Source organism: Neovison vison, chromosome 2 (genome assembly GCF_020171115.1).
Source record: "Neovison vison isolate M4711 chromosome 2, ASM_NN_V1, whole genome shotgun sequence".
Taxonomy (NCBI): domain Eukaryota; kingdom Metazoa; phylum Chordata; class Mammalia; order Carnivora; family Mustelidae; genus Neogale; species Neogale vison.
In genome coordinates, this window is record NC_058092.1 from 150,748,009 (window position 1) to 150,769,587 (window position 21,579).

General features: G+C 51.3%; 2 long non-coding RNA genes across 2 annotated transcripts in view; one reads left to right on the forward strand and one right to left on the reverse strand.

Annotated features, from left to right (window-relative positions):
* The first annotated feature begins 5,010 nt into the window (after nucleotides 1-5,010).
* LOC122900566 lies at nucleotides 5,011-7,142 on the forward strand. Its single transcript, XR_006383267.1, has 3 exons — nucleotides 5,011-5,261; nucleotides 5,648-5,724; nucleotides 6,910-7,142. It is a non-coding gene; the product is annotated as an uncharacterized LOC122900566 (long non-coding RNA).
* Nucleotides 7,143-13,197: 6,055 nt separating this feature from the next.
* Nucleotides 13,198-21,579, reverse strand: part of LOC122900564 — a 32,888-nt gene continuing 24,506 nt past the window's right edge. Inside the window, exons 3-4 of the long non-coding RNA XR_006383266.1 lie at nucleotides 19,886-19,987; nucleotides 13,198-13,726 (exon numbers count right to left, since the gene is read on the reverse strand). This is a non-coding gene — a long non-coding RNA (uncharacterized LOC122900564). The remainder of the gene's footprint in view (nucleotides 13,727-19,885; nucleotides 19,988-21,579) is intronic.

Below are 21,579 nucleotides of genomic sequence, written 5' to 3' on the forward strand. Positions count from 1 at the left end.
CTCTTTCACAGTAACTCCAGGCCGTGGAGCTCCAATGGGAGGCAGAGTTTCTATTCACGTCCCTGCTCCTCTCCTGGACCTTTCATCCTCCATCCAGGAAGGGCCCACAGCAGCTCAGTCCATACTGATGAGCTCCCCACCTCCACACTCTTGTCCACATGTGCACGCCAAGCAAAGCTCCCCGAGCGATTCCCGAAGAGTTCCATCGGGGTCCCGACACTCTCTGTGTGTATCCACCTAGATTCCCTGGCTAGCGTGGATGATGACCTTGACGTGGACAGCAGAGAGGGAGAGGCCCCATTGTTCACCAAGGTGGTAAGTTAGCCTTTCTTCGGGTGAGGTACAACATCCCTTGTTTCTCTGATACTCGCAATCAGATCTGAACACCGCAGCACGTACAATGTCCTTGGTGGGGAGACTCTTGAGGGAGTGACTCTTAGCCAGGGACACCCCATTCCAAAGACCCTGCAGGAAACGGCAGGTTCGGTTCCAGTCCACAGGGTCGTGAGTTTGTTCACGGGTGCTACTGACACCGCCGGGCCACCTGATGGACCCAGGGCATGTGACCTCTAGGTGGATTCCGTATCACTGCCCATGACCCTGCCTATCACCAAGAGACCAAAAGAGCTGGGCACACAGGACGAGGCAGGACTTGGTGTTCATCATGTTTTCTTTTCTGAAATCGCAGGTGGCCCTGCTGGAAAGGGAGCGTGGTAAGTATGCTGTCCTCTAGAGTCACTCATTGCTTTAGAGCAAGGTGGGGCTTGCTTGCAGGTTCCATCTTGAGAGCCACCCAGAATCCAGATCCTGTTGCAACGAGACTAAGGGTCATGTTCCGGACCGAGACCCGTGGCCTCGTGACCCTGCCCCCGGAAGCTACCGTGCTGCTCTTAGGTGCCGTAGGATCGGGTGCTGGGCACGAGGTCTGTTTCCATGGGAATCCCTGTGCTGGGATTCTCAGGGTTGGTGTATGTGTGTCAGGTGGGTGAATGCTCTGCTCTCGAATGTGTCTGGTCCTCTCAAAATGGCGATTAATGGTGTCCACGTTCTCAGGGACGTTTCCCATCCCTGCCACATCATGAACGTCCATTCATGGGAAAACTCTTCAACACCTACAATTGAAAGAGCTGTTCTTTCCTTGCAAATACACATCAGTTCCCCCAGAAAACAAATCCCGTCGCTAACTAGGAAGGGCTAGACTGTGCCCTGAAGACACAAGTGTGTCTTTTCCACTGTTACTGAGTCAGTGTCCATGGGGCTCTCCCGCCAAGGTAGGTCTCGGGCAAGCATGGTCACATCACCTCCCTCTTCACACTGCACTCACACACACATCTCTGCATCAGAGGCCCCACGATGCGTCTTCCCAACCTCATGGGAAGCACTGAGTGCTGGGACACACTTCCTCCCTTCTGCAGGCGGCTTCCAGGGCACCTGCGTGCAACAGCCCATTCGGGGATGACCCGCACAAAGGGCCAGTGGCCAGGGAACAGATGGGGCCAATTCACTCCGTGTTTCTCCATGGAGAAACCATTTCTACCATTTCCCTGCAGATACTGTGTCTAAGAATGCAACTGGCCTTCTCCCAGGGAAATCCCACACCCACCACTGGTCCTTGCTGGGGCTCTTGGAGGTGGGTCCAAAAGGTGTCCTATCCAAGGGGGAATGAGGTGGTCTTCAGGGACTGAGCGTCACTGGGGGCACCTGGGCCCCCTCCATGCAGGAACAAAGGGTGCTCTGTGCATCGCAGGGTGGCCAAAGAGAACCTCAGACCTCAACAGGGGTGACAGGACAATCACCACCCATTTCGCTCGCCATCTGTCCATGCAAGAGGGCCTTGTTAGATTCAGAAGGTTTGGGCCAATAGACAACTCAAGGGAGTTCAGTGCCTGGAAATGGAAACAGAGCCAAATCAGGGTTTCAGGGTTCTTTGGCAGCCGACAAGACTTTCTCTCATGAGAAACATGGATTGGAACAGAATCTGTTGTTCCAACATCTCTCTTTCTCACTCGTATGCACGGGATCCACGGGAGTACCTTTCGCTGCTCTCCGAGGACACTCAACGGGCTTTTCCAGGGTAGTTGCACCAGTCTGCGTTCCACGAATTGCATCCAGAGTCTCCAATTTTCTGCCTCCTTCCCACATGGGTCCTGGGCTTGAATTCCTGGTTTGGGTCCCTAACGGACAACGCCACAGTTCAACATCCGTTGCATTCGCATTGCCCTCACGATGCCTTACATTGAGCATCTTTTCGAACAATGTCTGTCTGAGGGCCGAGTCATTCTTTCCCTTCGCAGCACAGACTATTCCAGTCTTTTTCTCGATTCTTTCATTTGGTGAAATCCCGGTCTTCTTTTGTTTGGTTGGTTTTCTTTCTTGTTTTTCCTTTTTGTCAGTGAACACACCTTTTCTGAAATAAGGATTGCCAAGGGCGTCTCCAGTCTGTGGCTTGCCTTTTCACTCTGTTCGCTGTTTCAGAAAAGGTTGCTTTTTCTGGGCTCCTCTTGGGAAGCATCGTGATGCCAACATGAGCGCACTTCCTTGGGCATTTCTCTTCCGCTCCCAGGTGCCCCTGCCTCTTTGTATGCCAGCACCCTCCTGCTGGCTCAGGGGAGTCATCCAAGGTATTGGAAGGTCAGCTTCTAGAGACCCACCACCGACTTCTTCATATTCAGAAACGTCGTGGCTCGTTGTGTTCCTTTATGGTTCCCTTATCTATTCTAGCAGCTTCTCTGTCCCGAGAGCATCACATTGTATGCTTTAGATCCGTGCTGCACGGAATCCGTTCCCCATTTATCTAGGAACTGGGGCTTCACCTTAATCTCCTCGGGTCCAAAGACCTCCAGCAGCGCCTGGTGCGTGTGTGAGAGTCCGGGAACGTCTTCCCTTGATCAACGTCCGTATCAGGCCAGCCACTGATGCCCGAGAAATACGCAGGAGAGCAGGCCTTGTCTCTCGCTCCTGGTTGGTGTCTAGTGCTGAGTGATCCAGGAAAGAGTCTGTCTAGTATCCATCATACACAGTCATTTATATTCTCAGTGCAGTACACGGAAATCATCAAGGGAATGAAAATGTCCAGTTGCTCACTCCCACTAGCCACACGTCAAGAGTCCCATAACGACTGGAGATTCCGATGGTCGCGCTGGGAGGGGACAGCGGTCATGGGCATGCAGAACTGACACTGAGGTGACTGCTGCAGCGTCATTAGAAGGCAGGAAACTCCAATCCCCGTCTCCTCCAAGGGCTCCGGCTCCACCAGCCCCGTGAACCTCTGACAGCACAGCAGAAGGGTCAGGCAGATGCCGCATGGCCCAGAGACATCGCAACGCACTTGGGATGAAGGGGTGAGGCGGTTTCTCTCCTAACGGCATTGCTCCTCTTTCAGTTCTTACAGACCTACTGGTAGAGAGCATCGAGGACTACTCCACCAGTGACGATGAAGTCTCTTCAGGTAGGGAACGGCACCGAGGAGGGGAACACTGGGACATGGCTCCTGGGAACATGGGGTTGCCCCTGCCGCTCCAGAGAATGAAGAAGGTGGGTCAAAAACCACCAAGGAAAGGGATGCTCTGGCACAGGCATGATTTGCTCATGTCACGGTTTCGGGATGAAAAGAACAGGCCAAGTGTCCACGGGCCTTTAGGGTAGGCTGGGTTTATCATCACCACTGGACTCCTTGCGCGGCTCCTTGAAGGATCTTTTCCATCAAAGCTGCTCGTGCCTCCCTTGGCCGCTGCCACATGTCAAAGCTTGGCCTCTTTGCTCATGGCCTCTCGGGAATGGTGCACAAGAGATTCTGCATCTTTCTTGGCACGGGCCCAGACCTGGTCATGCTCAGGACTTGCAGCCCCAACTGCACTCTCCTGGGCAAGACAACCGCGACAGTACGCTCTGGTCTGAGCCAGGAGGTGGAAGACGGGTCTAAATTCTCTCCCTCATAACCTCCACTACCAAACCGTCCCGGTTCTCTCCAAGCTGCTGTACCTTCAAGGGGACTCCCAGAGCTGCAGAAGGGAAAGCGTACTTCCCCTGGGTTCACTCCACATGCTCCCGTAAATCGGAGCTTCTGCCAGTCTTCACACCCCAGCCGAGTCTAACCTGTGGACATGTTCCCAAGGGCGGGACGCCCCCATGCAGCTGCCCTGGTGAACCCCTTTCGTGGGCCACGGTCCCCCGGGCCTGTGTGAAGGGGCTGCGGGACCTGCTTCACACACTTGCTGCCCTGGGTCCTCTCTACCTCTCACCAGCTGGCGTCGAGGCATAGCACAGAGCCTCTTGGGAGCAGGGCCAGGGAGTCACGGTTCCTCTCACAAACCCACCTCGCCGGTTTACAGCCCTGGCCATGCTCCCCACTCCCTAGGCATGCCCCAACGGCAAACGTTCCTCAGGCCTGCCCAGGGCCCTACACACACCCCGGCCCCGTCCATTCCCGGCAAGCCTCAGCAGGAGAACTGGCAGGAATCCTGTGTTTCAGTGACCACACCGCTGGACGTTTTCCAGGGCTGCCCTGAACAGCTGAGGGCGCCTGCACAATCTCCCATGCTCCCGTCTCCATTCAACCTCTGTAACACTTAGGGAAACAGAGGGCACTGAGTTCCCTGAAACACGTCCCTGGGAAGGTTATCCCCGTCCCTGGGCAGACATGGGCTGTGGGGAGGTGGTGGGCCATCTCTCCCTGCACTTCCCCAGCAATCCCAGACCCAGGACAGCTGCTCCCGGCAGAGACGGATCGGGGGATTGATTCCGGGGGACCCAGGATATCTCCTCTCTTTCCTTGGTTGCCCCCTCCTGGACAACAATAGGACTGGTGGAGCTTGGCAGGGGGAAGGACATGGAGCATCTCTAGGGGAGGAGGAGGAGGAGGAAGGAGGAGAGCAGGGAAGGACAGGAACAAGGACAGAGGAAGACAAAGTCCCGCAGAGGCAGTCTTAGGGACAGTGACAGCCTCCTGGGGGGAAAGGATCACACAGCCAGGCTTCCGGGTCTGGGAGAGAATCGGAGGTGGGAGGAGCAGGTGGGCAAACAGAGATTCCCCTGTACCCTGCGGAGATCAAGCGACCAAGGCCAGGGAGGACTCGGAGCTAGCGACGCACCCCACTGAGGGCAGAGCCCAGCATCCCCAGAGCAGCAGGCCGTGGGTGGCCAGCTGCACTGACTCCCTTTGTCCTCTCTCACGGCCAACCCCAGCATCCTCGCTGCTCTCTGACCCGGAGAAGGATTCCACGGAAGACAACAATTCCGACGAAAGGAGCCACCCTGCGCCTGTAATTCACTTTCACCTCCATCTCTTGGGCTTCCTCTCTCCTCTGTCCATAAGAGCCTCCTCCCAGCTCTTCCCCTTTCCCTGCTGTGACAATGGCATCCCTGAAGGCCCTCGTCTCTGGCAGGCACTCGGGCTTTGCATCGGAACTGCTGCATGAAATCCCTGCGAAGCCCTCCTCACCCCTTTACTACCATCACCCTGACCCCTCACCGCTGACTCTGGGAAGCAGCCCCGGACAGCAGAGCAGAGAGGAGGGCTGGGAGTCGGCAGGGCACTGCTCACCTGGCTGGAGGGCTCTCGGGAAGGGAGGCTGGGCGTGGGTGTCCCCACTTGGTTCTCTGATGCCGGGGAGTCTTTGCTTATACCCAGTTCTGCTCTTGCTCTCAGCTCTCGAGAAGCTTCCCTTCGGTGGACATGGTGCAAACGACAAGGGAAGCAGAAGAAGAGGAGGACTCGGGAACGGGGTGAGGCAGGCAGGAAAAAAGGCCGGTGAACATGGACACATGTTCTCCCTCGTTGCCCCGTCCCTGTTGTGGGTACCTCGGCAAACCGCACAAAACCCGGGGTGATGCCCTAGCCTCTGACCACAAAGAGGAGAGGAGAGGAAGGTCCCAGTCCCTGCAGGCACCAGGAAGCCCTGAGAACATCCCACGGGGAACCTCCACCTGATCTGTGCAACTCCCTGTGATGGTTGGGGACTGTCGTCCTGGCCGCCTGGAGGGACTGGACCCTAGGCAGCCTAGGCACGGTGACCTTCTGGCAAAGGGCTCCACGCCCCCCATTGAGTCCCTCCCTCTGCACGACCCAAGCCTTGCCCTCTCACCCTGCAAAAGTCAGCAGACGGCTTGCTCCCGGACGACACTAGTCGCGAAGAGACAGTGGTGGGGTGGCCTCCTCTCCCACTTCAGGCACGTGAGAAATGAGCAAACGAGACAGGCCCCCGGGCTCACAGGAGCAGGACAGCTCACCCCTCCCAGCGCTGCATCCCTGTGGGCACGGAGTTGGGCCCGGTCTCCAGCTGAGTCATGTCCACCAGACACTCCCATATGATCTGACCAACACCTCCAGTCCCCCGAGCCGACAAGACGCCTCGTGGGAGGTAGTGGGTCCCCTCATGGCACCATTTTGCTTTGTGAGTTTCATACTCTAGAGACTCTCCTCGATCCCTCAGTCGGCAGGGGAGACCCACCAGGGAAAGGCCACCCTGCCTGCTCCCACCTCGCCCAACACCCGCCCACAGCCCGTGGACTGTGCGAACTCACTTCCCGTGGGAGTCGGGAGCATGTGGTCTCTGCCACGCCACCTGCAACACTCGTGTGGGCAAAGGCTCCCCCCACAGAGAAGGGCATGTCCAGGGTTCTCAGAGAGGCTGGGGAAGGGACAGCCCAGCAGGAGGAGGACCCCGCCGTCATGGAGGAGGACGCTCAGGGAAGGGGCCTCAGGGACCCTGGCAGTGTAGCCTTCATTCAGCCCCAGGGGGCCCAGGGGAAATTCCCCTTTCTTCAGGTCACGTGTGGGTCCTGCAGGGAAACCTCCACCTCAACACCTCAGAACACACGTCCCGCAAAACCCCACAGGCCTCTGGTAAGACCTGGCCCAGGCCACACGCCACTCGCTATCTCACACCACTCCCCCCGTTGTCTCCACAGCTGCGCCACAGGACAGTGTGCCCACCACCCCGAGGCACCAGAGGCTCCTGGGGTGCTCCGACAAAGGGAGCCAGGAGGGCCCTGGGGCCCCACTTGCGGCTCCGATTTGGGCCCGGAGGAGGATTCGGCATGAGCACACAAGGAAACACGCCTGCAGGGACGGCTCTCTTACGCCTGACCTCCGAAGGCCAAAGAGAAGACTTCAGGGCAGCCCACCCGAGGACGGCACTGGAGCCCCGAGGACGAGACGAGAGGACCCTCTGAGTCGGCCGCCAAACCCAGAGTTGGCTGCCCGGACCCTGCCAATGACGGACACTTGAAGCACGAGGCAACCACCTGGGCCCACAACAGTCCGTTGTGTGGGGAGACTGGGCCCACCTGGGACTGGGCCCACCTGGGACTGGGCGGGACAGCAGCCTTCCCGTCGTCTCCCCTGTCTGCTGCAGGGGCTGCTCCTCCTCCCACTTCCCCTGCAGTCAACGGCAACCCTGCAGAGCATGACACATGCAGGACGATGCGGCACTGCCAGGGCCCCTTGACCACCCTGGGATCCACTCGAGGGGCAGCCGCCCTACCCCTGCTGGATTCCCCGAGGGTGTCGCACCGGAACAGCCCCTGTCGCTTCGACGCACAGGACCGTGACCAATGCTGGGCTCCACACTGGCAGCGGCCCCACAAAACGGGCCCCGCTCAGCCTGTGTGTTTGGCAGCAGCAAGAGGTTTAGGGAGGAGAGGCTCTCCCCTGCACTCAGTGGCCTCTTCCTTTTACAACTCTGACAGCAGAGGCCTCCCCCAGCTGGGCCTCCCGCACCTGACCAGGAACGACCCACGCGGAGGGACAGCTCTACGCCCCTACTCAGCAGGAAGAAGCTACAGAAGATGAGACCGTCCTCCTTCAACGACCTTAACCACGCAAGACTCCGCACTGGTCAGGGGCACACGAGGAGGGAGGACAAGGCTAGCTGAGCACCAAGCAGGGAGCTGGCACGCCACACCGCCCCCCAACCTGTGATACGGGGGACATCCCTCAGTCGCTCTGACTGCCCTCAGGCTGAGGAAAGGAAAAAACTGATTCTCCCCAGATGGACATCAAAACCCAGCAAGACCGGAGTCTCCCTCGGTTTGTAAAAGTCCTCGTGATTCTGTAGGAAGAGGCCCGCTTAACGAAAGCCTAGCGACCTGCCCGAGGCCCGGGTCTCCGTTTCCTGAAGCCCTGACATCTCCCTCCCCTCCACGACACTGAGGGAGGCTGAGGCCCAGGGAAATGTCCGTAGGACAGAGTTTCTTTTCAAACCTGCAGTCCCTTGAGAAGGACCTGTGAGGGGAGAAGCTCCCCACCATCTTTCAATTCATGCCTTCCTAGCAGGAAAAACCACCTTCCCTTCACAAGAGCAAAGCCAACGGTATCCTGGGTGTCCTCTGTCCACCTGCCACTTTCTTGCAAAACCTCCCTTTTGCCTGACCTCCTCCAATGCCATCCCAGAAAGCCAGCCTCCCGTCACAACCCCAGCAAGCAGCCCATTCTACCCAAGGGTTGTATCCCTGTGCTTTAATTAAAATCAACTCCTGCCAGCAAAGTCGTCTCAAGACTTTTTCTGGACCATCGGCCTTGAATGCTAACCTCTGTCCTACATCAGTCCTGTCTCTTGTAGGGCTCCTGTGGAAACAACCCCGCAACACGGGCCCATTTCTGTCGACTCTTGCGACTCCATCCACCTCACCCACTGCACATTGTGTATCCCCCGAGGACAGGACCCTTCTGGGATTCTTGCACTCAAACCCTCACATGGCCCCTCTTTCAGTCCTCGACGTGGTTGACGTTGCCCTTCTGAAACTCCCCAGCATCCCATCCTCCCTTTCTTTGTCTCACAGGTTTATCTGGTCCATAGGTTCTCATCACCAACACCCTATCACCGGTTTCTGCTCCTGAGTAGAGGACTCCATTTCTTTCCTTTGTCATCAAACTCAAATCTTAACTCTCAGATGTTTGTCTCACGACTTTCAAAATTCTTCTTTCCCCTAATGCCTCTCTACCAGCTCCTCTTCTCCCTTTTTCAAGCTGCCCTCCCTTCCTCCCTCCCTCCCTCCCTCCCTTCCTTCCCTGCAGGATCTTTTTGTTCTTTGTATTCCTTCCTCCCTCCCCCTCTTTCCTTTTCTCCTTCTGTTCTGTTAGTCCCCACACAGCACTTCAGTACTTTTTCACCTAGTGTTCCGGGACTCATTTGTGTGTACAAGACCCAGGAGCTCACGGCAACACGTTCCCTATTATAAAGGATGAAGGGAGACCCACACGGGGGCATCTCAAAGGTCTGCTCTGCAAGTCAACGGGAAGCTTCAGGGTCATGAACCCTGGCCTTCCACACGAGAGCTGGACACGGGCTACGCTAAGCATTCCCCACAATCTCCTGTCATCCAAGACCCTGAGCATACGGCTGAAACCTGAAGAGTTTCGTTTCTCGGCTGAAATGGACCTCGAGTCAAGCCGCAGCCCATGTGTCTGGAAAAGTCACTGGCTTCAGCATGACTCACGGGTATATAGTCTTTGAAACGGAAACACTGAAAATTTAATCAGCAGTTGACATGGGTATGAGGCTACCTTGTAGAAAGATCTATCTGAATTCCGGAAAGGAGCAAGGCACGCGACTGCAAGTGGCTTGCAGGGGTAGACACGGCGACCATTCCTGAAGGGAGGGGCTGGAGCGCGTCTGTTGAGTCAGAAAGGGAGGAACGTGAGGGAGCGATCCCGTCACAGCCCCTCGTGTTCTGGCCATTAGCAGAGGGTTCACACTGCACAGGAACCCGGGCAATGCTGGGGCACAGCACGGAGAGGTCTCACGTGCCTCACCTCACTCCGGGTGTGCTGTGTCCTGGGAAGACAAGCCTTGTATTTGCTGACAGTGTGGAAGAGCCTTCAGCCATGTGTCCCTGGTGCCAGGGACATCAGAGCTCGTTCATCCTGGATCGCAGCACACCCATCTCCCCAGTGTGGGAGAGACTTTAGTGGGGGCTCTAACCTCGGGAGACACGAGAGAACTCACCCTTCCGAGGAACGGAGACATGATACACGGGGGGGGGAGCAACTAAAGGGCAGTGCTCACCTCTGTACACAGTAAGACCACTGGAGACGCACCTCACGGATGGAACGAAGGTAGGAGACCCTTGCTTCAGAGAGCTCTGCTCTTCTTCATGTCCAGGACCTCACACGGGGTAGAAGCCATGTGCTGGGATGGCTGCACCAGAGCTCGCAGCAACATGCATCCCTTCGGGGCCATGGGCACGTTCCCACAGACAGAAACTGGTTGAATGTCATCTTCAGGGGAAAGCGTTTAGGCCACACCCTTAGCCAGCTTCCAAGGATCCACACTGGCCGCAACCCCGACAAATGCGGTCAACGTGGAAGAGCCGCCCCATACAGCTCTCACATTTGGAGACACCAGACAACTCAGAGCCGAGAAACCGGAGTCTGTCATCACTGGGGCCCTGCCTGTACCCAGAGCGCCCACCTTGCTCACCGCCACAGAAATCACACAGTACAAACCCCTTGTCTCCCGTCACTGAAGCAGAGCCTTCAGCCAGAAGTGGGCCCTTTCCCAACACCAGAGAACTCACACGGGGAGAGCCACTAGCACCGTATCCTGGTGGGAGAAGCTTCAGGTGGGGCTCAGGCCTGAGGCTTCTGCTACCATCTCAGAGTGTGCTTCATCCCTCACACGGGAGCGAAGGTGCAGGCACCCCTGGGACCCCCTGCCTCATCGCTGTGGCCGAATGCCGAGGACATCCCATATGGGAATCCCATTCCTCACAAGCCAACACAAGGAGGACCTGGGAGGATTCGCACACAGGAAAATCCTCCCGGTCTGATGAGCCAAGGAATGGGCTCAGCTATCCCTTCTTCCCTAGCCAGCAATGACAGCCTCACACCGAGGAATCACTGATCCCAATACAACGGGGGGAAATTCTTCCCTGGACACTCCCATCAGAGAATCACTGGGCAACTACCTCCCAAGGAATACCTCGGGGTGACTCTGAGATATAAACTCGGACACTGCAAACACATACAACAGGGCCCCGTTCTGAGGGATGCGGAATGCGCTATTCCAGTAACCAATAGCCAGAAATCAAGCACATCTGCTCTGATCCAGCAGTACTTGCATAAAGGCCAGTCTCACGGAACAGGCGGGGTCTCACAACCGTGCACGCTGTGCCAAGTAAGAACGGGGGACTTCTCCCTCATGAGCTCTCACAACAGACACAGGTACTGTCTCTTGGTAGGAAGTGGGATCACGGGAAGTAACACTGCCTGGGATCCATGAGAACGTCAAGTCGAGGGTGAACTCAGAGTCTCAGAACACAAGGTGATCAAAGTATGTTCACAAAAACATGAACCTATCGATGTACATAGATCGCAAGGATGAATGGCCACAAGATTCAAAAAACACATGGTCTGTGATCTACCTCTCATGGGTCCCTCATTCTACTAATATTGTCCTCACAAAGTGCAAAGGATTTACAAATTAATTGCATGCTTAGAAATAGATCTATTTACTTCACTTATTGGAGAGCGACAGAGCTAGCGAGGGAGCAAGAACAGCCGGGGTCCGGGAGCGGAGAAGAGGGAGAAGGGTGCCCAATACAGGGCTTAGATCACCCAGGATCCAGGGATCCTGACCTCAGCCAAGGGCAGATGCTTACCCAACTGCGCCACCCTGGGGCTGGCAAATTAATTTCATCTTTCACAAAGATGCTCTTCTGGAAGACAGGGCACGAAAACCTCCACAGTTCAGCATCAGGCAGTGAGGGCTTCCTCACTGTCTATGAGAACGTGGGAGCCAAAGGTTTTTCTCCACCACCAAGAAGACCTACATATCTCTGGGCCCGAGAGGGTGTACAACCACTGCAGATGTGGAAATACTCCCCGATTCGGTAGATTTTAAACAGGAAGGGGTTCTTACGGTCCCTTCCGTAAAGACAAAGCCTGTCCAGGAATGCCTGCAAGGTTCTTTCAGTTAAGGGACCAGCTTTTGGCTTTGGCTCGGGTTATGATGTCAGGGCTATGGGACTGAGCCCCGCGTCAGGCTATGGAAGGCATGTGGAGCCTGCTGAAGGGTCGCTCTCATCCCCTGCAACACCCACTCCCCCGCAAAAAAAAAAAAAAAAAAAAAGAAAAGAAAAGAAAAAACAGGAGAGAGAAAGAGAGAGAGATAGAGAGAAAAACGTGTGCGGAAGTCCACTCAGACATCCATTTGTAAAGATGCCCGAGATTCCTTGCTCTAGATGAATGGCCCAATAAAGCAAGTGTGGGCAGAAAGTCGTTCATCGAGAGAATGTCTATTTATAAGGTCAGGCTGCAATAACTCAGGACTCTGCTACCAGGGGCAACCTGGAGTTCAGAAGTCTTGTGTGGGGCACGGTCTTGCAGAACCTTCTCCATATGTGCCACTAAGTCATCTTCCCCAAGCAGCCAACTCTAGACATTCTGGTCAAGGGTACATCTCCACATTAATCGACAAGAAGAGGCTCTCTTTGCCTCCGGAAGAAAGACAGAAGCCGGCAAGAAAGACACCCAAGTCAAGGCCTGAACCTCAACCCAGGTGGGAGGTTCAGAACCAAGACTACTTACCACTGCGATGCACGTACACCAGGGAGATGGCAGCGGTCACACTCCTGGACGTGCTGCACTTCCATCTGCACTGAAGAGACGGAGGCCAGACGCTTTGGATGCTGCCCAGCAGGCCACGTCCCCTGGAGCCTCGAAGCGCCACCTGTAAAAACAAGGACAGCATTCAGTCGAGGTCTCAGGACCCACACGTGGGGAGACACGGAGTCACCCATGACGGAAGCAGGCCCCTCCGTCCCAGCAGGGAGTGCCGGTTCAAGGAGGCCAAAACCACAGGGCCCCGCCATCTGTCAAAGTCTGAGCATTGCTGCTGGAAGGCCTTCCCCTAAAGCATGCTTGGCGAATTGGCTGCTAGGAGTTCCATGAGGCTGAAAAGGGCCTCTGGTCTTTCCTTGCTACGACATGCCTCTCATGGGCCCTGGTACTCAACAAGAAAACAAAAACAAAAACAAAACCAAAAAAACCAACAACGACTACCTTCCCCTTCCACAACACTCTTCCACTTCAGGGTCCTGGCTATGGCAGAGTTCACACTGTGCACATTTTGCCCTGAAAAACGCCAACCTTCCAATAAAGCACAGACCAGAGAGTCAGGCTTGAGCACCCCGGTGACCTGGCTGGCTGGGCCTGCCGTGGCTGCCTGGGCCTGCCTGCCTCCCTCCTTCCCTGGCTCCAGTCCTTTCCTATAAGCATCTGCCTGGGCCCTGGGACTCTGGCTGTGCCCAGGTGCCCCGGGTCCTGGGTACAGGCTGTCAAAAGGCAGTTGAGGGGCTGCAGACTCCAGCCGGCCAGCCCTGTGCTCCCCTCAACCCAACCACCGTGGGGACCAACGTGGGCCCAGGTGCCAGATCCAACTGCAGCCCCCGCCTTCCTGCTCAAACACAGGGTCTCCTCGGAAGCAAGGCACATCTGCCCCAAATAACCTGCCCCTTAGCCCCCACCCCACTGGCCTGAATATCTCCTGGGGACAGAAGCCCCAGAAGCCAACACAACCTCCATTCCAGGCGGCGCATTTCACTCGTCCTCACGTCTTGCACAGGTTGTCTGATGGGTCCAGTAAAACCCGCCTACGTTATGGCCCGCGTGCTGCTGTGATGTGAGGAACCCTTCACCTCCCCAGAGTCTGAAAGGTCACCTCACCCATTTTGGAGGGCTGTCCCAGCGACCACGACCACTTCTCCTGCCAGCCTGGGACTCTGCCTGCAGAAAAAGAACAAGAAAGAACAAGAGTTGCTGATCATGTGGAGAAAAAGGAACCTTGTGTACTGATGGTGGGGATGAAAACTGGTGCAGCCATTATGGGAAACAATGTGGGGGTTCCTCAAAAAGTAAAAATAGAACTGTCATATGTTCCAGTAATTCCATTACTGGGTATTTGCTCAAAGAAAATGAAAACATTTGAAAAGATACGTTTATATTGCAGCACTATTTACAGTAGGCAAGATATGGAAGAGCCCGTCAATAGATGAGTGGATAAAAAAACGTGGTGTAGAGATAGAGATAGAGATAGATAGATCGATAGATATAGATATCTAATAAAATAGTACTTAGCCAGAGAAAAGAATGAAATCTTAACATGTGCAACAACATGGATAAATCTAGAGGGTATAATACTATATGAAATAGTCAAAAAAAGACAAATATCCTATGAGTCAATCATATGTGAAATTTAAGAAACGAAACAAAGCATAAAAGAGGCAAAAACAAGAGACGCACAAATATAGAGAACAAACTGGTGATTACTAGAGGGAAGGTGGATGGAAAGAGGGCATGAGACAATGAGGGTGTTTCATTGAAAAGGAAAAACAAAACTCTATCTGAAGTCAATATTATTGTCTATGTAGAAAACCTCAAATATCTTATAAAAAGAAAAAAAATCTACTGGAAGTAATGAGGAAATACCAAAACATCATAGGCTACAAGGTCAATATAAAAAGGTCAACTATTTTCCTATATCTGAATAAAGAGTTGAATTCCAAATTTTCAAATGAAAAAAATACCATTTACAGTACACCCCTAAAAAGGGTACTCGGGTATAAAATCTCACACAATATATATATGCACAGTAAGACAAATCTGATGGAAGAAACCAAAGATCTAAATAAATGGAGAGAGACTTCGTAGTCATCAGTAGCAAGACTCAATATGGCAAAGACGTCAATTCTTTCCAACTTAATCGATAAATGCAATGAAATCCAAATAAAACCTCCCAGTTCTCTTGCAGATACTGACAAGAAGATTCTGAAGTTTACACAGAAAGTCCAAAGATCCAGAAGAGCCAACACACTGGACAGCTGGGTGGCTCAGGTGGTTGAGCATTTGCCTTCAGCTCAGGTCATGACCCCAGAGTCCTGGGATGAGGTCCCGAGTCAGGCTCCTTGCTCAGAGGGGAGCCTGCTTCTCCCTCTGCCCTCTCTGCCTGTGACATCCCCTGTTTGTGCTCTCTCTCTCTGACAAACAAATAACATCTTTTAAAAAGCTTTGAGAAAAATAGAACAGCCAACACAATGTGGAAGAAAAATGAGAATTCACCTCACCTGGTCTTCAGACTTACTATGAAGCTACTAGCAACCACGACAGGGTGTTAGTGCTGAGAGAGACACACAGAACAACAGAACACATTAGAAGGACCAGGAATAGATCTACCAAAGTAAAGTCAAACCTTTTTTGACAAAGGCACAAAGAGAATAGAAGGAGAAAAGATAGTCTTTCAACAAATGGTGCTCGAACAACCGAACACTCATGCAAAAGAAATGAAACTAGACACAGACCTTACACAAGTATTAACAAAAAACGAAATCAGACATCTAAATGTAAAAATTCAAGAATAAAGAATACAGGAGAAAAATCTCTAGGACACTGGACTTGGTGATGAGTTTTTAGATACAACACTGCAAAAGCATATTCTATGGGGAAAAGCATGCGTTGGACATTATTAAAAATAAAGTCTTCTGCTCTGTGAAAGACATTTTTAAGAAAAATGAAAGGATAAGGCACAGACAGGGAGAAAATAACTGGAACACAGATATCTAATAAAGGCTTTGTGTCCAACATCACAAAACAGCTCTTAAAGCTTCAATAATAAGAAAACAAATGACCAAAGGAAAAATAGGCAAAAGATTTGAACCAACTCTTCACCAGAGATATCAGGATAGCAAATAAATACACAAACAGATAGATGTTCCACATCACCTCAGTGGGAGTATGCAGACGACATGACACAGGTATTGGAATGGTTACCTCAAAAATAATGACAGTACCAATTTCAGGTCCAGAATCAGAACAACGAGATTCTGATTCATAGTTGGTAGGAACAAAAACGGATACAGCAACTTTGTAAAAATAGTTTGGGAATTTCTTGCGAAGCTAAACATACATACATACGTATATAACCAACACAGCAATTTCACAACCTATGTTTTTGAAAACTTATATCTTAAAACCTACATGTGTATATTTCTAGCACCTTAATTCAAATGGTCCCAAACTGAGAGAATCAAGCATCCATGGGTTAACCACTCCGAAATCATGTATGCAATTCTGAAACCAGAGTATGTGTATTCTGGAATTGAACTATCAAATCAATGAAATTCAGATGTTAGCTGGATTCTCACTGTTAGTGCAGGAGATTACAGACAAGCAAGGAGAGAAGGTGAGAATGTTCCATCTGGTAATGCTTACAACAGGAGACAACAGTGTGTATACTTAGCTTACTATAGACACAGATGGTTACATACTAAAATATTTATAGAGACGTGTATATACATGAGTGAGTATACACATATTCCCTGTTCAGTTAGCTGAGAGGGTCTTTGAGCAATGACTTAACAGTCACAACAGACACACCTAGGCCCCCAATCTTGGTTTCTCATACTATGCTCCAATGAAAAGAACCAGAACTACTTAGGGGGAAAAAATGGCTAATTCTAGGGCAGGAAAGACATAAGATGAACCTGGAAAATCTACTGCCACAGAGTAAGGTAGAAATATTCAAACAATAACAGGGTATGTCAATAGACACAGGAACCGACAGAAGGTGCTTTTTAAAAAATTTATTGACTTGTTTTTGAAAAAGTAGGAAAAGGAGAGAAATCATAAGCAGCAGGGAGGAGCACAGGGAGAGAGAGAGAATATTTATTTACTTAGTTAGTTATTTGACAGACAGAGATCACAAGTAGGCATAGAGGCAGGCAGAGAGAGAGGGGGAAGCAGGCTCCCTGCTGAGCAGAGAGGCCGATGTGGGGCTCGATCCCATGACCCCGGGATCACGACCTGAGCCGAAGGCAGAGGTTTTAACCCACTGAGCCACCCAGGCACCCCGAGAGAGAGAATTTCAAGCAGGCTCCACACTCAGCAAAGAGCCCATCGTGGGGCTGCATCCCAGGGCCCTGAGATCATGACCTGAGCCGAAATCAAGAGTCAGACACTCAACCAACTCAGCCACCCAGGTGCCGCTAGAAGATGCTTTTAGTAACCAACCTGGAGCAACTTGAACAACAAAAGGAACAAGATATCGTTGTACTAGAATCAAAATATAAAATAACTAGCCATGAATTCGTGCTGATAGAAATGGATTAGTAAACAGGAGAGGACAGAAAAATCTCCTATGCAGAATTCCTGATAATTTATGTCCATAAATGTGTAGTTACGCCAACAGGAAGGAGGTATAGTGTAAGTGGTATAGTGTAATTGCCCACTTCCTTCCAAGGAGTACAGTATGAGGACAGAGAAAACAAAGTGATAAGTCATGTCCAGAGCACTAACCCTTGATATGATAAGATCAAAGGACATTTTATCTCTGTGGTCTTCCTCCAAGAAACCCATAACCTCAGTCTAATCATGAAAACAACAGCAGACAATTCCCAATTGAGGGACATTCTACAAAACACCTAACTGTACTCCTCAAAACTGCCAAGGTTATCAAAAACAAGGGAAGTCTGAGAAACTGTCACAGCCAAGGGGAGCCTACAGAAACGACAAAGTGAAAGGTGGCATTCTGAAACAGAATACCTGCATGGGGGAGAAAACACCACGGTCAACTATCAAAAGACAAATCGCATCCCATAAAATAACAGTTTACGACCCATAAAATGGACAAGCACTAGTATCCCTAATCTATAAAGATCTAGACACCGAAGTAGAAGAAAGACCAAGAAAGCCACAAACCTAAGAGCAAAATAGGCAAAAGATATGAACAGAGGGTTCACAGAAACGTAAATACACCTTTCAGATCCATGAAAAAATACTTAACCTCACTCACAGTTAAGAAGCTTGCAGATTATTAACTTCATAAAATACCATGTTTCTCTTTCCACGGCCAAAATTCCAGAAGTTGAACCACATGTTCTATGGCAGAAGCTGTGGACAAACAAGCACGGATGCGGTGTCGATGGGAGTGACACAAAATGGTACCACAATCCCGAATGATCGAGTTATCAATTCTATGCACCCGTTGACCTGCCAGCCCACTTCTAGGAATTTATCGGAGAGAAAAAACCGATATGTACAAGGCCATGCACTAGAACATGGCTTGTAATAGCAAAAGGTTTGAAATAGTTCGTAACGAATAATAGCCAGTTAGCTAACTATGGAACGTCCATACGTCCATGCTTGAATTACTGTGCAGCTATAACAAAGAAACAATCCACGTTCTGTTAAGATACAGATGTCTGGGACAGGCCTTTAAGAAGTGAGAAAAAAGCAAAGAAAGAACAAAATCATGTATAGACTCCTTACTCAAAGTGGGGCTCCCTGAGCAGCAGAGTCCGCTTCACCTGGGAGCTTTCGAGAAATGCAAAACCCAGGGCCCCCACCAGACCCACGAAATCAACATCTGCATTTTAACAGGATGCCAGCGGTGTACAGCTGCATCTAAGTTCGGAAAGCCCTAAAGATGATGGATTCCCTTCTAAATAAAAGTAGGGGGCATACAAGAGTATCTTTACCTGAAAAAAGAAGCCCTGGTAGGACAAACAAGTCAGACATCTACAGCAGGAAGACCATAACTCCAGTTTGTCTGGGACTGTCCCGATATAGCCAGTTGTCCCCTCCTAACTTTACAGAACCTCTTTCATTCTCAGTGGAAGTGTCTCCGTTGAGATGAAAAATGTCACCCTTCCTACAGGGAACATCACTTAACCTTTTAACCATGTTATTACTAATTCAAAAGTATTTTGCTAAAAAGACAGACAGACAGACAGACAGACAGAGAAAGAAGACCGGTCAGGAAAAAAACACAGACTGAAGAAAAGCAGTGACCCAAGGATGGTTGAGCAACAAACCCAAGGAGAGGCAACGTCTGGGGCAAAAGGGAAAGACAACTTTGTGAGGAACAGTAAGGAGATGTATCAGACTTAAGAAAGGAAAGCTAGCAGGCAGGTGTCAGAGACAACAGAGACTGAGGATTATGCTGCAGGACGGTCAAGTAAGACAAAGCCAAAAACTGGATTTGACTACAATTTGGTAGCCTTTTCCAGAGCTGAATGTCGAAGAAGCAAGAATGCATTCGTGAAGTTGAAATATGAATGAGAAATGCAGAAACCAAAGCCGGAACAGTCGGCTATTCAAGCTAGAGATGTGAACATGCGGACACAAACACTTAGGGAGAGTCATCTGGAGGATGCGTGGTCCCTCCAGTCCACCAGATCTTCAAAGTCCTATTCCTGGATCAAGCAGGACCATGAGAGAGCTGTCCACTCAGTCCTCATCGTTCGGTCCCGTGAAAAGCATCCATACACTTCTAGCACAGTGCTGGGTCTATCAGATACGATTATAGGCAATTTCAGTGCTGTTCTTAGAAAAATCAAAGAAAGTTTTACAACTTGCACAACTCTCTGAAATTAAGAGTCCTGCTTCTCATTCTACCAACTGTTCTTTGAATTTGCTGGAGAGACTTGATATGCTTCCCTCCAAGTAATTCTTGTCTATTTCTATCTTTGAGGTTTTATTTTTAAGATTTTATTTATTCATTTGACAGAGATCACAAGTAGGCAGAGAAGCAGGCACAGAGAGAGAGGGAAGCAGGCTCCCTGCTGAGCAGAGAGCCCCATGTGGGGCTCGATCCCAGGACCCTGGGATCATCACCTGAGCCAAAGGCAGGGGCTTTAACCCACTGAGCCACCCAGGAGCTCCTCGATTTTTTTGTTTTAAAAATATGAATCCTTTCATATTTTAGAATACTCATTTTAAAACAAAGTGGAAATAAACAAACATAAAGCTCACCTGGGATGTGTTCATTTTCTGCTCTTAGTGGGGGAGGGAGAGCTCAGGACGAAGGAAGGAGGAAGTTAGAAGAGACTTGGCCTGCCTTGCAGTTCCTGGATTTACCTGCCTACACAGCTCCACATACAAGATACTTACGTGTCCATGTGTGGCTCCGACAGATGGTGAGCTTACACAGGATACTCGTCACTGAGTGAATGCAAACATTTGTTTCTTCTTGACCGATTGCCAATTTAGGTTCTGTGACACAGAAAAATTAAAAACATGAGAAGATGAGTTTCACATTTAACAGTAACCTAAAGGAGGAAACGCTACGGCTTTTTCAGAACTGAGGTGGGAAAAATTAAAAATTAAAAATCTCAAGCCACGTTGTTAATCTGTTTTCCTGTGAACACTATTAATCCCCTGAGGTCAGAAAATCCAAGAAACCTCTGGAAAAAAGAGATGGGGGTGTTGAAGGCAAGATAAAACATAAATGTTTAATGTTTGTTTCTTACAACTTTCCAAAGGTCTTTAAATAAGAAACTATCTTTGACTTCATTAAACTATCTTTGACTTATCCCACTGAGCCACCAAGAACTCCTGGAGAGACTTTGTGAAACAATCTCATATAAATGCAGGAGTTTTCCAGAGTAACAGAGAGTAAAATGAACATTTCAGTCTCCTAGGTGCCCTCAGGAGTCTCCTTTTTGGAATGTCCAAAAATGCAGGTAGTTAACGTACCGCGCAGTATTGCATTCTACAGTACAACTCGGGGACTCATCCCTTCTCTCCACCACTCAGAGCTGACCACAACAAGTGTCTTATGCCCATCATCCATTGACCCCTCCCCGACCCACTTCCCTCCATGACCCCGCAGCGTGCAGGGATGCCTTCACCCTCAGAGTTCTGTCATGAGCCATCGCCACGGTGACCTGATGACACGCATCCAACGTTCCATTTCAACTGTCACTCTGTGAGCCAAGCCCCTGGCGGTTGGGTGAACAGGACTAACAGTCCCGATGATGGGGAATCTCAGCTGCTGTTGTACGGGTATGTGCCTATCGATTTTCTCAGTTCTCTTCTCTGGAGCTGGCTGCCTCCCTTATACAGAGACCGGCTTCTTCTCTTCTTCTCTTTGGCTTTTCCTCTCCTCCCTCTGATCCCCCCTCCCCCGGTTTGATGCCCGTGTTTGTTCGTTTGGGTTGTTTCATTGGGATTTCGTGGGGAAGCTGCCTTCCTTAAAGCGCTTCGATGTTCAGAAAACCGGACTCTTTCTGGATGCCCATTTCGGACACAGTCCTACAGGGACAACACACAGGTCACACGACACACTGCGGTCCCTGGGTCAGGAGAACCTTGGGGCGACCCAGGCACCACACTTGAGGGGAACGAATTGCTGGTCTCCTCTTCCCGATGGACATGACAAAATCGGAGAGGAAAGGTCAGCGGTCGAAATGCAGCTGTTTTTAGAAGGAGAGACACTGGAGGATAGCGCGGTGGTCTCATGGGTTGATGTGCAGGGTTTCCCGGGCCGTCTGCCTGATGCCTGGGAGTGCATGGGAACGGGATGTGCCACCGGGTGGGTGGACGGAACACACAGCAGCTGCACGGTGGACTGTCTGCTGCTCTCAAAGGTACTGCTGGGCTGGGTTCTCCAGGCCAGGCCTAGGGAGGGAGACAGGAGACTGTCCGCTAAACCTACAGTCTCCAGAGGGGATCAAGAGACCTGAGAGTAGACAATAGACTGGTGAAGAATGAGAGAGCAGGGAGGGACTCAGTCCAGCCAGGGTAGCCTCACGTCCATCCAGGCTCCCCAGAGCAGTCCGCAAAGCAAGGGGCCCCTCAGCATC